The sequence below is a fragment of the Ictidomys tridecemlineatus genome, chromosome 5 (assembly GCF_052094955.1).
Source record: "Ictidomys tridecemlineatus isolate mIctTri1 chromosome 5, mIctTri1.hap1, whole genome shotgun sequence".
Taxonomy (NCBI): Eukaryota; Metazoa; Chordata; class Mammalia; order Rodentia; family Sciuridae; genus Ictidomys; species Ictidomys tridecemlineatus.
In genome coordinates, this window is record NC_135481.1 from 179,287,380 (window position 1) to 179,302,287 (window position 14,908).

Here is a 14,908-nt window from a genome sequence, read left to right on the forward strand (position 1 = left end):
AGGAAAATGAGAGCTTTCTGTTGGAGGCAGTGGGAACCAGTGAAGGCTGCAGGCAGGGGTGGGCAAGGGGGGGGGCCTTGGTCCCTTTCTGCCCAGTCGGGAGCTGAGAGTGGCTTCAGTTCTGGGCCTCTGCAGGGCTGCCTATTTACCAGGCCAAGGTTAGGATTTGAACCCTCATTTGCTTGTAGTTAAAGTACAAACTGATCCCAGAAATATCAGAATTTCTAAAGATCAGAGTCAACTAGCAGAAGAAATGTTCTTTTAACCTTACACAGATGGGAGGCAGAGACCCAGGACCGGGAAACACGGAGGGACCTGCCCCCTGAGCTCACAGTAGGCTGTCGACCTCGGCCTGTGTTAGGAATTGGGGGAAGAGAACCCAAGGAGGATGTAAATGACAAGCTCACGTCAGTTTGGGAGCAATCTGTTGCCAGGGTGTGTGTGTGATCCCAGGTGAGTGGGAGGGGAGTGGGCTGCAGCTGGCATCATCATTCCAGGTTTTCCTTCCGGAGAAGGAGAAATGTAGGGCCATATAGGTGGGATCCAGGGGAATATTGCGATGTGGGGGAGATCAGGGGGTGGCCTGAGAGAGGTGGCTGTTGCCAAGCAGCGAAAGACACGACTTCATTAGAACAGCACAGGCCCCTGAGCACTGTGGGCCTGGCACCGTTCACCAGCCCTAAGCTGGGGCAGGATCACCTTCATGACTGGAAGGAACCAGGGCTCCCGAGGTCACAGTTGGAAAGAATGGAGCAAGGAGCAGCGTCCAGTGCTGAGGTGCTTCAAAACCATGTCCCCGGCAAGCTCTGGGTGGCCACTGTTCCAATTTTGGGAGATCTTGGGGTCTAAGAGGTTAGGAGTTCCCAGCTCAGGGCAAGCCCTATCTTTCGCCTCCCTTCCTTGCTCCTCCATCAGGCTGCTCACCTAGCTGGCCTGTTTTATTCTAGTTTCCCCTCACCCCTTATTGGGTAAAAGTATTTATTGAGCTCCTGCTATGTGCCAGGCACTACCCTGACCTCATGGAACTTAAGCCGTCACCTCTTAGCACAGACAACTGTTCCACATTTGCAGGGAGGGGCTGGGAGGTCACTAGACGCCCTTCTGTCTTCAGCCTTGCCCTCTTCCAAGTCCCCCTATTTTCAGATGGGACTTCTTGCTGGAATTAGCTCCTGCTAAAGTGGAACCCAGTCACAGTTAATTTTTAAACCTAATAGCTAGTGAAAATTTCACCCTGCTGGACTGGTAGGCAGGAGCTGAGGGGGCGGAGCCACCCGGGTTTTTCTGGCCTGTACCTGCCACCTTTTCCCTACTATAGGCTCTGTCTCTAGGGCTCTCTCCTGTCCAGGGACAGGAGGCCACTTGGATCCTTTCCCCGTCCTCCAGCTGAGGCCGCCCTGGGAGGTTAGTCCTGGCTCCAGTCCAAGGGCCTCTGTGTGAGTGCTCTTGCAGGGCAGGTGGGAAAGGGCACCTAGTGACCCAAAGAACAGGCAGCCAGCGGAAGTCCTGACTTTGCCCCTGCTGGGCAGGGGCGAGGGGGAGGTAGGGAAGGTGTCATGGTGTCCCAAGCCCTCCACACGGGACCTCTGCCCAGCACAGCCCGTGCATCTTTCTTTTCTTTCCTTCCCCTTTAGCCTCTTCACTAGATTTCCTGTTCTGGGCCATTCTCTGCCACTAAATTGTGGGAGAAGGATTCCTGAGAAGAGGGCAAAGGATTGTTTCTTTCTCCAGAAACTGATTCTCGGACTAGAATGGGCCCCTGTCACACTTTAGGGACAGAGCCCATGTCACCTGGCCGGTCAAAGCTTCGACAGGTGGCCCACCTCTCTGAGCCACAGAGTCATCCTCTGAACAAGCAGTATTATGATTCCTTCCTTACCATCGTTGTGAATATTATAGGCACCATATGTAGGCATTAATATTAGGCTCAGCCTAATTCTATTCTATTAAATGAATAGAAGCTGTTCTATTCAGATGCCAGTTTACTTCTGAAGCTTAGCTTTGGGTTTGAGCGAATGAGACCATCAGTTCACACCCTCAAGGACTTGACTTCAGAGCTGCAGCTGCTTTATACAGTAGCCACTAGTCATGTGGTTGTTGAACACTTGAAATGTGGCTACTGTGACTGGGGAACTGAATTTTAAATTTTATTTAATATTTAGCCAGGTGGAGTGGTGCACACCTGCAGTCCCAGCAACTTGGGAGGCTGAGGCAGGAGGATCACAAATTTGAGGTCAGCATATATCACTTAGCAAGGCCCTAAACAACTCAGTGAGACTTTGTCTCAAAATAAAAATTAAAAAGGGGGTGTTGGGATTGTGGCTTAGTGGTAGAGCCTAGCATAGGCAGGGCCCGTGTTCCATCCTCAGTACCTCCTAAAAATAAAGGTATTGTGTTGTGTTCATCTACACCTAAAAAATAAATATTTTTAAAAAAGGGGGTGGGAATGTAGCTCAATCTCCAGTACCAAAATTTTTTAAAAACTTAATATTTAATTTAATTAACTGAAAATTAAAAAATGACACTCCATTGTGGACAAACTTCTACAATTGTTTGGGAACTTGGATTTGTGAATATACTTTCTCATTTGTAAAGGCTAAGATAATCTAAAAATCTATTAAAAATTTAACATCTGTATCAAGAAGTACTGTTAAGTATAAAGTATATACTAGATCTGATTTAGTATGAAAAAAGAATGTAAGATATTTAAATAGTATATATTTGTGTGTGTGTGTGTTTAAATTGATATATTGATTAAATATATTATTAGAATTAATTTCAGGGCTGGGGATGTAGCTCAATGGTAGAAAGTTTGCTTAGCATCTTCAAGGCTTTGGGTCCAATCACCAATACCTCACACAAAATTTTTTTTTCACCCATTCCTTTATTCTTTATAAGATGTGGCTACTGGGAATTTTAAAGTTAAATATGTGGCTTGCATTGTATTTCTTTTTGTGTATGTGACACGGTCTCGCTATGTTGCCCAGCTGCTATTGAACTCCTGGGCTTAAGTGATCCCACCTCAGTTTCTAAGTAGCTGGGGCTACAGGCATGTGTCATTGTGCCAGGCCTCACACGATATTTTCTTGGACAACACTCTTGTAGCCAGAGAGTTGAGTTGGACACATTTGAATAATCATCCAAGACTATAAAAAGATGAATTTAAGGACAGAGCAGGCCATCTATTCCCTCTCACCTCTGGCTTTGGGCCATTCCTCTTGGTGAAGTGTTGCCATGGGCAATCCCATAGCTTCCAGGTTAAGATAGCTTCTCACCTGCTCTGAGTGTGACTTTGGGCATTTTCCTTTGCCAAACCTCAGTTTATCATCTATAAATTGGTTCTAATGGTGATGAAGGGACTAACCTGAGAAATGATGTAAGGAAGCATTTAGTTCAGTGCCTGGCACTTCTGAGAAGCCCCATATTAACAGTGGTGGTGATTGCCACTGTGATTGGTTATGGGGCTGCTGTTATAACTGCTGCATCCATCCGGGTGGATTTGATTCTGCCACTTGTCTGGATGGAACATGGACCAGAAGGAAAGGAGGAGAAGTTAGAAGTTTAAACATGAGACTCAGATGGGGACATGGGGGATGTTCTTTATGATACATTAGGAGATTGCTTGGGGGTAGCTCCTTGGATCTTCCCTTCTGCTGGTGATCAGGAAAAAGTCCCCATTTTTCAGATGAGAAAGCAGAGACCTGTCAGAAAGAAGGCGCTTGGTTATACAGCCAGATGGAGAATGGAGGATTCCCCAATTCTGTTGTGGTAACATGGAGCCAGGGCTGGGAGACCACCACTTGAGGCTGTAGCAGTCTCCTGTAACTGGACATCAGTTAGTACAGCCATCTCATTCTGGAGTTGAAGAGAAAAAGATGAGAGGGAGGAAGGAAGACGGGGCGCTGGGGACAGACAGACAAGAGACAAGAATAAGACAGAGACAGAGAGAGGTCTAGGATCACATAGCAAGATGGTGGGCAAGGCAGAGCTGCTTCTGTTTGTTTAGATCCAGCTGCTGGCTCAGCCCTAACAGGCAGGATGGTGGCCCTGCTTGTCAGCCCCCTCCTTTTCTGCCCAGTCCCTAGAGAAGGCTTCTGAGAAAGAAGCTTTTGTTTCACCAGCTCCTTCTGGTTTCCTCTCAAGGTAGCTGCACATGTGCAGACACACACACACACACACACACACACACACACACACACACACCACCCTGATTTGCATTTGTCCCTGTTCCAGTTTAGAGGGCCCTGAGATCTGAAGCTTCTCTGCACTCTGGATATCCACAGAGACCCTAGGTCTTTTTCACCAAGGAGGCTTGGGTTCAAGTCCCTTGCCTACTGTTAATTTTCTGTGACCTTGGGCAAGTCACATGTGATATTTTTTTTAGCTTTAACTTCCTCATCCAAAAAGCAGGGACCAAAAGAGCTTATGCCTGGTCTAGTGTTGAGAACCGCTGCCCCACAGCCCAGCAGCCTGTGTGGGGGTCTTGGCTCTGCCACTCACCGCTCGGTGTTCAATGAGTCACTTCACTTTCTGGGTCTCAGGTTCCTCATCTGTAAATGGAGGTTGTGATGAGACATCATACAAACTCTCCAAGTGCATCATCTCACCTAGTCCTCCCGTTGGCCCCAGAAGTTGACACTATTACTCCTAATTTCCAGGTGAGGAAAGGAGGTGACTTGGCCAGGCCACATAGTTAAAAAGTGGGGAGCCAAAATTCTCCACAGGCCTGTGTCACTCCAGAGCCCAAGCTCATTAACCACTGGGTGTTCTTCCTGTTTGCCTGATTGATCCTCATGTTCCAAGGGATGTGGAAACACCTTGTCCTGCCTGGAGATTGACTTGATGGAGCATCTGAGTGCAGAGGACCTCCAGCTATCCCACCCATGGAACACCAGGCTGGGTCTGTAGATGAGGCTCCAAGAAGAGGGCAAAGGGCTTTAATACCCTGTGAGTGAATTCTACCAGCACAGAGTACCACGGGGTCACTGAGGCTGACTAAATTTTTTTTTTCCAGATGGGGAGACTGAGGCAGGTTGAGAGGGCAGTGGGAATGCTTTTTCCTGGGGGCTGGACTGACATGGAAGGCCCCTGAGTGTTGGGGCCCCTGCCCTCTCCCACCTACCTATACAATTAAAAGTAAATGTCTCTGCAGAGTCTGTCTTCTGCAGTCACTTCACCACACAGCCATTCTTGTCCCTTTCCATCCCCTTCTCTACCTGGCGAGTCAGTGGCTTCCCATTGCTTTAAGATTCACCTTCATCTTGGCCTTCTCAGTCTTCTTCTCAGTCCCTTCCCAGTCTGGCCCCTGCGGGCCACAGCAGCCCCAGATTCCTCACCTTCCCGTTTGCCCTCTGCATTCAGTCCCACAGCTGTTCTGCTTAACAGGTTCAGCAACTTCCCTGACGTCCCTCCAAAGTCCAGAGCCAGCCTCCCAGTTGCCAGCATGCGCTGGGCCTGGAGCTGTTCTGAGGAGCTAATGCTGTCTCCTCCTTTTAGGTGCCTGGCTGCAGACGTCTTCAGGGAGCCTGCGTGCGCAGAGGGGTGAGTGTCCCAGAGGCACTGCCTAGACTCCTGCTTCTGCTGAGGTTGGGCAGAGGGGTCTTCCAGGCACTTGGTTTTGATCTATTTTACTGCTGGGGTGGTGTGAGGGTTTATTAGATCAAGGTTCCTGGGGGGTTGAAAAAGGGGGCAGTACTGAGGGCTCTGCCCTGTTTAGGATCGTCTGAAGTAAGACCTGAAAGGCACATTCATTAAGTATTCTGTGTTGACAAACGACATTCTTTGCCTTCCTTGCTTATTCAAGCCAAGGTTGGCGTCAGGTGGTGTTGGGCTGGGAAGCTGGATCCGCAGGCCCTGCGGCCCTTGCTTTCTTGTGCTTACCATTCCAAGGTGTAGACTGGATTGGGGAGAGGGCGTTTTCATTCTGGTTCTGTCGCCGACTGATACTGTATGATATTCCTTTCTGATGACCTCAGTGTCATATATACATTCCTTGGGCAGGGGCTGGGAACAGGTAGGGTCAGACTAAATGAGCTTTCTTTTTTTCTTTTTCTTTTTTAACTTTACAGTAGGGAAATCTTTTTTTAAGTGAATCCCAAAGAATCTCAGTGCACAAAATAGCTAAAGGGATTGTAGCCTCCATTGAAGTAGGGGTAGGATTGGTGGCTCTAATTGGCTAATTCCTCAGGCCCCAGTTGCCCCTAGACCTTGGCTGCCACAGACCTTGGCTTTGAGTAAGAGATTTGGAAACTCACTGGCTTGGGGCATGTTAGGAGGTGTGACTCTGGCAGGGCAAGGCAAATACAGTTGTATTGATTAAGAAATTATAAATGCCATTGTGGGGTTATTAGAAGACATGACTACAGGGCTTCCCTTGGACTGGTAGAAAGACCCTAAAAAAATTGTCCCCTCTGCCACTGAGCTACAACAAATGGTGTTATCATTTTAGAATCCTGTTTTTTAGTTTGGGATAAATATGAGGGACCTCTGGCTTCGTAGGGGATTATTCCAGTGGGTGTGTGAGTGTGTGTGTGTGTGTGTGTGTGTGTGTCTGTCTGTCTGTCTGTCTGTCTGTCTGTGGGTGTAGGGGGCAGGGACCATGAGGGGATGGGATGGGGCTGAGCCAAGCTGAGGCAGGTAGAATGAATGGAGAAGGGAGGTGGAAACATGTGATTACTGGGTAGTGGGGACAGGGATGGCTTTAGCTCCAGTTAAAAGGAATGATTTGGCTCTTTCCTGCCAGAACATGGGCCCCACAGAGATCTCTGGGCAGGAAGTACTGGGAACAAGGCATCCTCTGTCCACAGCCACAGTGCAGCCAGGACAGAGGAGGTGGATTAGGAGTTCCCAGGAGGAGGCCTGCCCAACTGTTCCCTGACATTTGGGCCAATGTGCGGGGAGAAGGGAAACTCGGGATGTGTGTGCATAGGGGAGGTGGGGGCTCGGTAAGGGGAGGTAGAGGTTGGTTTGAACATTTATTCCAGTCTCTCCTCAAGCTTCCTGAAGCCCTTCAAGGAAGCAAGCTCAGAGCAGAGAAAGATGAGAGTCTAAGCATTAACCATTATCAATTTGCTGAAGGAAGGAGAGAATAGATTCTCTCTGGCAGCCTGGTGCAGTGGAGGCCATCGGCCTGCAAGTCCAAACCCCACATTCAAGTACTTGCTCTGTGGCCTTGGTCTCGTTATTTCCCCCTTTCTGGGCCTCAGTTTCCCCTTCTGCAGAATGTAGATGAATACATTGGCTCTTCTGAGTGTCAGTTAGAACAATGTTTTTTAAATCCTTTTGGGCGCTGCAATCCCAACACGTAAGCATTTGTACTAGTTTGTCTCACTGAACTGGGGGTTAATTTACCCAGACTCCTGCCTTCCTCATCACCCTTTGTTCATTGGGTGATTTTGAAGGTTCTTCTGCAAATTCCCAGGGCTGTAGGGAAGAGTGTCTAAAGAGTGCTAGGTCAGGATGCCTCTTGAGAACCTGCTTTGTAAACTGTCCCCTGTAGCCTGGGTGACAGGAATTGTGCCCAAGAACACAGGGGCAATTATTATACTATTATACTGGCTTCTACCTGGCCTTATCCCTAGCTAGCACGGACCTAATCTTGATTGTCCTGGGCCAGTTTATAGGATTGATGAGGAATCAGGTCAACTTTCCATCTCTCTCCCTTTACTCCTTGTCTCTCCCCTTTAAGCTGTCCACTGCCCCAGTTTAGCAGTCCAAACAGAAAGAGGGAACAATTTTTCTTCTAGGGTCTTTCTATCAGTCCAAGGGAAGGATCCTGATTGATTGGTTTTATCCTTGTTGCTGGGAGGATAGGGATATTCTGAGTGGTTAGGCCTGGGTCAGGTGCCTGCCCAAGGAGCTAATGGAGGGACAGAGCTACCACCTGACCAGTCGGGTGGAGGCTGCTAGGCAGACAGACCACCAAAGCATGTTAAGATGATACTGGAGTATTGGTTATGGGAAAATGAACAGCTCAAAGGCCTGTAAGGGGCTGTAACTCCTCTCTCTCTCTTTAAAAAAATAATTTTTTTTTTAGTTATAGATGGATACAATACCTTTATTTATTTATTTTATGTGGTGCTGAGACTCAATCCCAGTGCCTCACACATGCTAGGCAAGCACCCTGCCACTGAGCTACTCCTCTCTTTAGTGACAGAAATACAAATACCAACAATGATCACAATAGCTAAGGCTTGTTGAATCACCTACTGTATGCTGGGCATGTTCTCTTGCATTGCCACGTATTATCTCATTTAATCCTCATGACAGTCCTTTGGGTAGGTAGTATTGTTACTGTTATTACTCCTGTTTTATACTGAGACACAGCTAGATCCTCACATTGAATAAGAGGAGTAGCTGGGGGATTCATGCCCATGGAGTCTGGCTTCAGAGCCCATACTCTGACCGCTAAGTCTTCTGCCTCTGCTCCCTAGGTCAAATGGCTGTTCTGCATCTGCTTGCAATGTGGCTCTGTGATACAGAGCTCCTGATCCACAGAGGCAGCCCAGACCCAGGTGGCACTGCTCGACCTGTTGGAAAGGGCTTCCTGATGTTGCTCACAGATCTGCTTCCGTGTAGTCATCCATCCAGCGTGTGGCTCTGTGCTAGGTATTTCAGGAGATGTCAAGATCTCATAAAACTGCCCTAAAGGTCACCATAACCAATTTCACATTGCTAAGCTCTCATTTTGTGTAAGGCTCGGTGCTGAGCCTTTTAGAGCATTACCTCTCCTCCCCCCTTTTATTTATTTATTTGTTTGTTTGTTTGTTTATTTATTTATTTAATGTGGTGCTGAGGTTTGAGCCCAGGGCCTCACACGTGGTAGACAAGTGCTCTACCTCTGGGCCACAACCCCAGCCCACATTATCTCTTTTAATTGCAACACAGGACTGTACTGTTATTGCCTGAACTTTCCAGAGAAAACCGATGCTTAGGATAAGTGACTGCCCCAGGGTCATGTGGCTAAGAAACCACAAGCTGCTGTTTCAGTTCAGGACAGACTGGCTCCAGAGGCCATGCTAGAAACCAGTCATCACCTGTGTCCCCTCTAGGGTTGTCAATGTGAGCAGGTGTGACTGTGACACAGTCAGCATGCAAATTGCCATTGAGAGGGACTGGCCATGTGCAACCAGAGCTCAGAGGAGAGAGACCTGGGAAGAGTGGAGGAGGGGCTTTTGATGCTGTGCCCAAACCTCCCCCCCATGACTCCAGGAGGAGGGAGCTACCTGAGAAAAGGCAGGGAAGTTTGGAAGTTTGGCGAGAACCAGAGACCTGCTGGGGTGCGGGGTCGCAGGCAGCTGTGCTTCTAGGCCTCACAAAAGTGTGGAGAGGTTTGATGTCTCTTGCTGAGTACAGATGCCCAGTTGCTTCCCTTCCTCCCCCGATATGAGGAGGGCAGGGCCCATCTGGATGATGGAAGAGGGGGGCACCAGCAGATGTGAATGCTTCTTCCCCGTCCTCCTGGTGGTGAGTGGAGGAAAAGTGCTCCCCTTTGGTCCATTGCCCAGGGGCCAACCTTTCTCCAAACAATGTGGAATTCTGGGAGCCAGGATTTCTATCAGCCTCGTTGAGAGGGGGCTCCTGAGCCCTTCTGCTGATCCACAGAGGGGACCCTTCCCCAGCTCCCCTCATCCTTTGTCAAAAAAGTAGCTAATACCCCTAGAGGCCTGAACTCTGTCCCTAATGTGACTTTGGGCTTTTCTTCAAACAACTTAAGTGGGAAGTTGGGGGGAGAGTATGCTGTGAGGCCTGGGACCCTGCTGGGTTTCAGAGGATGTGGGGATGACAGTCCAATTCACCAAACTGGACTCAGAGGATGTCAGGGGCTTTTCCACCCCATTTTACAGTTAAGAGTGCTGAGGTTCAGAGGAGGAAAATGACACAAGCGTGGTTGTCACAGGGAAGGTGGATGTGTCATTTTCTCCTGAGGGAAAACTTCCTTTCCCTCCCCTGCCCACCCATCCCTCCTCCTGACTCAGACTGCCCTCCAGCCTCTCCCCCAGCAGGAACAGATCATCCCCCTGGGGCCAGAAGAGCTATTTCTCGGGGGCCTGGGCCTCAGGAATGTTACCCAGATAAGGCCCAGATATCCAGCATTTCTTTTGGGTCTCCTTATTTCTGGGATTCTTGCATTTCTCTGATTCTTCTTGGAGGGATTTCTGCATTTCCATTTAGGAAAAGGAGACAGAGAAAGGTAGGGAAATTCTATTGGAGATTCCTTGATCTCACGACTCTCATCACCTGGCTCACACATGACTAGATCAAAGACCTTTATATTTTTCCTATGAGGAGGAGCTTTCCTTTCCTTCCTTCTTCTCACTATTCCCATCGGCCCCCAACTCTTTTTTTTTTTTTTTTTTTTGAGTGGGGATTGGACGCAGGGCCTGGCACATGCTGGGCAAGCACTCTACCATTGAGCTATATCCCTAGCCCCCCCTTTTTTTATTTTCTTTTTCTTTTGTCTCTTTCTTTCCTTCTTTTTTTCATTTTGAGACAGGGTCTCACTAAGTTCCCCAGGCTGGCCTCAAACTTGCAATCTTCCTTCCTTAGCCTCCCAAGTAGCTGGATACAGGTGTGTGCCAGCTGGGATTCCAGGTATGCACCACCTTGCCTGGTGCTGAAGGGCTTTTCAGTTCATCACTTTTCTCTGATTTTCCCCAAAATTCTGAGAAGAGAGGCAAGGAGGGGTTGAGTATAATTATCCTATTTTGTGGGTAGATTAACTGAGGTTCAGAGAAAGTAAGGGGCTTCTCCAAGATCACACAGTGGCAGAGCAGAGCTAGAAGACAGAAGCCAGGAGTGTCCAGGAACCCCGATCTTTCTTCCCGTCACCAATGCTGACATCTATCAGGACAGCCTCTGAACTGGCCTCTCAGTGCCTCCCCACTTCAAGGACTCCCTTTCCTCTTTGGTTCAGCTTCGTTCGTGGAGGTGGTATCACCATTTCCGAGCTTCTCAGGCTTCTTAAGGTCTATGGACTAAAGCGTCACTCAACACTTCTGGATTCAAAGGTTCCCCAGATCCAGCCTCAACCCACTGCTCTTGCCAGTCCGGGCTGAGGTCAACAGGCTCGGCTTCTTCCCAAAAGGTGGGGAGGATTAGCCATGTGTTGGAGGGAGGGGAGATTCTCTGTGGGAGGTGTAGTTTTTAGCATGTTGCCCAGGGAGTGGGTGGGGAAACTGAGGCCAGGCCTAGCACAATCAATACGTTCAGGGCAGCGGGAGAAGCCAGGCTAGGAAAGGCTTGGGCTGGGCTGATGAGAAAACCTACAACTTTGGGTTCACAATGTGGGTCAGAGTGTGACCTGAGCGTTTACATTATATTCTACTTTTGTTCTAGATAAATTCTTCTAAGGCGCACCCTGGGCTTTCCCAGAAAAGTTGCACCTGGATCAAACCAGAACCAGAGACGGGGATTCTAAGAGCATTGGTGGTTCTTGCTAAGAATGACTGGGATCCTGGGATTAGTGGTGATGGTTGCACAACTCTGTAAATATACTAAAAGGCATTGAATTGTATACTTTAAGGTGGTAAATTTTATGGTATGTGAATGATATTTCAAATTTAAGAAAATAAATAACAGGAATCATATTAGAGCATGCCTTGCATCTGGTAGATGCTTAATAGATATTTGTTGAATAAGCAAAGCGTTTTATAAAGCACATCTCTTTGACTCTTTAGCAGCCTTGAGGAGGGGACAAGGCAAGAATAATGGCCCCCATTTAACAGATAGAGAAATAGAGGTCTGGAAAGCCTGATTGACTCATCTGGGCAGTTGAATTAGAGTTTTATAGAGTTGGGATAGGTTTTTATGCCATGTCATCCAACCACCCTTGACTGAGTACCTCTTCCACATTTGTGCCACCCCTGGGGTTGCTGAGGGGTGGATTAGCAACGTGACCAGCCCTTTCTCTGACATCTAGTAATATAGACACTCAAAGAACTAAGTACTGATGAAATAGAATGGTTCCAGGAAGGTGCATGTAAGGGCTGCAGGTGCCCAGAGGGGCCCTGACCAGGCCTGGGGAGAATAGGGCAACTGCCCAGGAGCATCACAGCTAACTGGGCTTGAAAGTCTAGCAAACAGGGTCTCAAAAATGGGCAAAGTGGAAGAGGGTGTCAGTGGGCTGGCTTTGATTCAGAAGCGATTGGAAGCCCAGCTTGCCTGGGTGGGAGGATAACTCGATCCCAGCCTGGGCAAATTAAAAAAATAAAATAAAATAAAAGGAAGAGTCTGGGAAGTGGCTGATAAATTTTAACCAAGGGAGGAACAACAAGAGATTACCCATGGCCTGGGGCAAGCCCATCCCGGCATTCTTCAGTACTGCCCTCCCCCTCGGTACCCTGGCCACTGGCCACGGAGGGGTGGGGGCACCTGGTAGAGCTAAACTCAAGCCCAGGTGTCCTGCCTCTTAGACTCGGCTTGTTATTGCTTCATTGCCCCAAGCGGCCCTCCTCGGTCTGAGTCAGCCCCTGACATTGCTGTCCTGGTCTTGGACTGATCACAGGGTAAAAGCTGCCAGTAACATTATTAAGAGCTAATAATCATTAAAGCTGATGACTATTTATTAAGTCACTACTCTATGCCAGGCATGGATGTAAGTGAGTATGTCTGTCTCATTTCATTTAATCCTCACCCTGAGAGCTAGGTAATAGTATTATCCCTAGTTGTCAGATAAGGAAACTGGGACACAGAAATAATTTGCCTAAGCATTGGTGGAGCTGGATTCAAAGCTGGAGGCTGTGTTGAGCCTGTAACCAAAGAGGAAGAAAACACACACACACACACACACACACACACACACTAGTTGGGCCACAGAGATTTCCCTCACCAGCTGATCGAGTGTCATAGACTAAGTATTACCAAAAGGGAAAAAAATCTCTAAACTGCCTCAGATCTGAGAAGACAGGAAGCAACCAGTGTGTGTGTGTGGTGGGGGGTCACAGAAAGCTTCTTCAAGGAGGCAGATTGAAGATGGACTCTGAAGTCGTGCACAGTGTGATTCTGCAGGCACAAGGGGGATGCTGTGGACGCAGAGTGTTGGTTGAGGTCCCAGCTCTCTCTCCCCAGCTTGTGCACAATCTGGAGTCAAACCCTTTCCTCTCTTAGCCTCAGGCTGTCATGTGGTATCAGGCACAATGATGGTCCCTATCTTGGAAGCTCTCATCAGGCTTAGACCAGGGTGCCTTGGGACTGGAACATGGAACATACTCCTGCTTCAGAATAGAGGGCTTGAGAAGGACGCTCAGGAGCTTGCCCCAGGTCACAGTGTTGCCAAGGAAGTCAAAGGGTTGGCAACTGTACCCTGAGGTCTCCTTGGGGTGGGGGATGACAGAAGCGGAGGCATCAAGACTGACCTCGTAGACTCTATTGGAAGTGGTGTTGACCTCTAGAACTTGCTGTTATCTCATTTGGTACCTGGGGAGATTAAGACCCAGACTAGAAAAGTAATTCACTGAAGCCAGCCCTCGATGCAAACGGGGAGCTAGCCATGGAGGAGGGTCAGCACTGTAAAGCTAGAATCACCAACACAGGCTTCTTCAAGGCATGTTCTGAGAACCAGGCATGGAGAAGGTCTCAGGAAAGGTCTGCATTGAGACCTGAGTGGACCCTCTCCTTCCTTGTTTCCCCTTCTGGATCCGCTCTCTGCCATTCTTTATATTCCCGGTTTTCTTTGATCAATGAATTAAGACCCCTGGTTGTCAAATTTCCTGGGGGCTCAGTTTTCTTATTCTTTGAGTAGGAATAACAAAACCAGCCAGTTCTACCCCCCTCAAAGGTGACTACTGCAAGGGTCAGTGAGGTGCCACATCACCTCAGGCTCATGTCAGACTTTGGAGAACCAGGAGTCACTTCAACAAGGTGACCTGCTCCTCCCTTGGCAGTGGAGTGCAGTTGAGAAGAGTTCCAGCTCCATTCAGACTCAGACGGGCCTGCATGTGGCCCCTCTGCACCCTGCAGTGTGGATCTGAATGAGCTGTTTCTCTGTGCCTTGGTTCTATCTTCTGTAAATGGAGACAGTCATGGTCCTTACTTCAGAGATTGTGAAGCCCAGATGAGGGAGGCAGACGACATGCTTAGCACTGTGCCTGGCGCACAGTCAGTGCATAATAATGCTGCGTGGTTGGGAACATGGTGATGATGATGATGATGATATTGATCATAGTCAAGATCACGATCATGATCATGATGATTGACTTTTTTTTTTGTATCGGGAATTGAACTCAGGGGCACTTGACCACTGAACCACATCCCCATCCCTTTTCCCTTTTTTGTATTTTATTTAGAGACCAGATCTCACTGAGTTGCTTAGGGTCTTTCTAAGTTTCTGAGGCTGGCTTTGAACTTGTGATCCTCCTGCCTTAGCCTCCCGAGCTGCTGGGATTACAGACATGCACCACCATGCCCAGTGATGAGTGACATTTAGATGTCAGGATGCAATGGGGGTCCACTAGGCAGTGATGACAATGTTATTGTTATTGACAGCATCTTTTACCTGACACTTTACAGTTTACAAAGCATGCTTCCTTCCATCCCTGTATATGCCTTCAGAGTGTTCCTTCACGGAGGCAGGAGTGGCGTGGGCACCATCTCCATTTTACAAATGTTGTCCTGACTTTTAAGAGAGGCCAAGTGGCTCATCTACAATTTCAGCTCAGATATTCCTGTTTGGGGAGCTGAACTTCAGGTCCAAGGCGCTGTGGTGATCCACCTCTGGGTCTGGCAGCACTGACACAAAAATAGAGGATGATTGTTATTCTGGTTTTCACTCTGAATTTTGGAGGTCCCATGGCCTTGCCAAGTCACGGAAATACACACAGGCCTTGAGGCTCTGCTTTCAATGTGGTTGGGGCAACCTCTCTCTCACCTTGGATTCAGGATTTCTGAAGCTCTGGGCCAACAGTGTCCTTGC

The 14,908-nt window shown here is 48.4% G+C and overlaps 1 protein-coding gene and 1 long non-coding RNA gene across 5 annotated transcripts in view; one reads left to right on the forward strand and one right to left on the reverse strand.

Moving 5' to 3' along the window:
• Positions 1-14,908, forward strand: part of Epb41l1 (erythrocyte membrane protein band 4.1 like 1) — a 122,008-nt gene that overhangs the window by 12,189 nt on the left and 94,911 nt on the right. For 2 of the 4 annotated variants that reach the window (XM_078051721.1, XM_078051719.1), the window contains exon 2: positions 5,494-5,538. The exons of the other annotated variants lie outside the window; for them this stretch is intronic. The gene's annotated coding sequence lies outside the window, so the exon portion shown is untranslated. The remainder of the gene's footprint in view (positions 1-5,493; positions 5,539-14,908) is intronic. 4 annotated transcript variants of the gene reach the window in all.
• LOC144378120 (uncharacterized) lies at positions 2,860-5,744 on the reverse strand. Its single transcript, XR_013439664.1, has 3 exons — positions 5,334-5,744; positions 4,498-4,547; positions 2,860-3,698 (listed from the first exon to the last, which is right to left on the reverse strand). It is a non-coding gene; the product is annotated as an uncharacterized LOC144378120 (long non-coding RNA).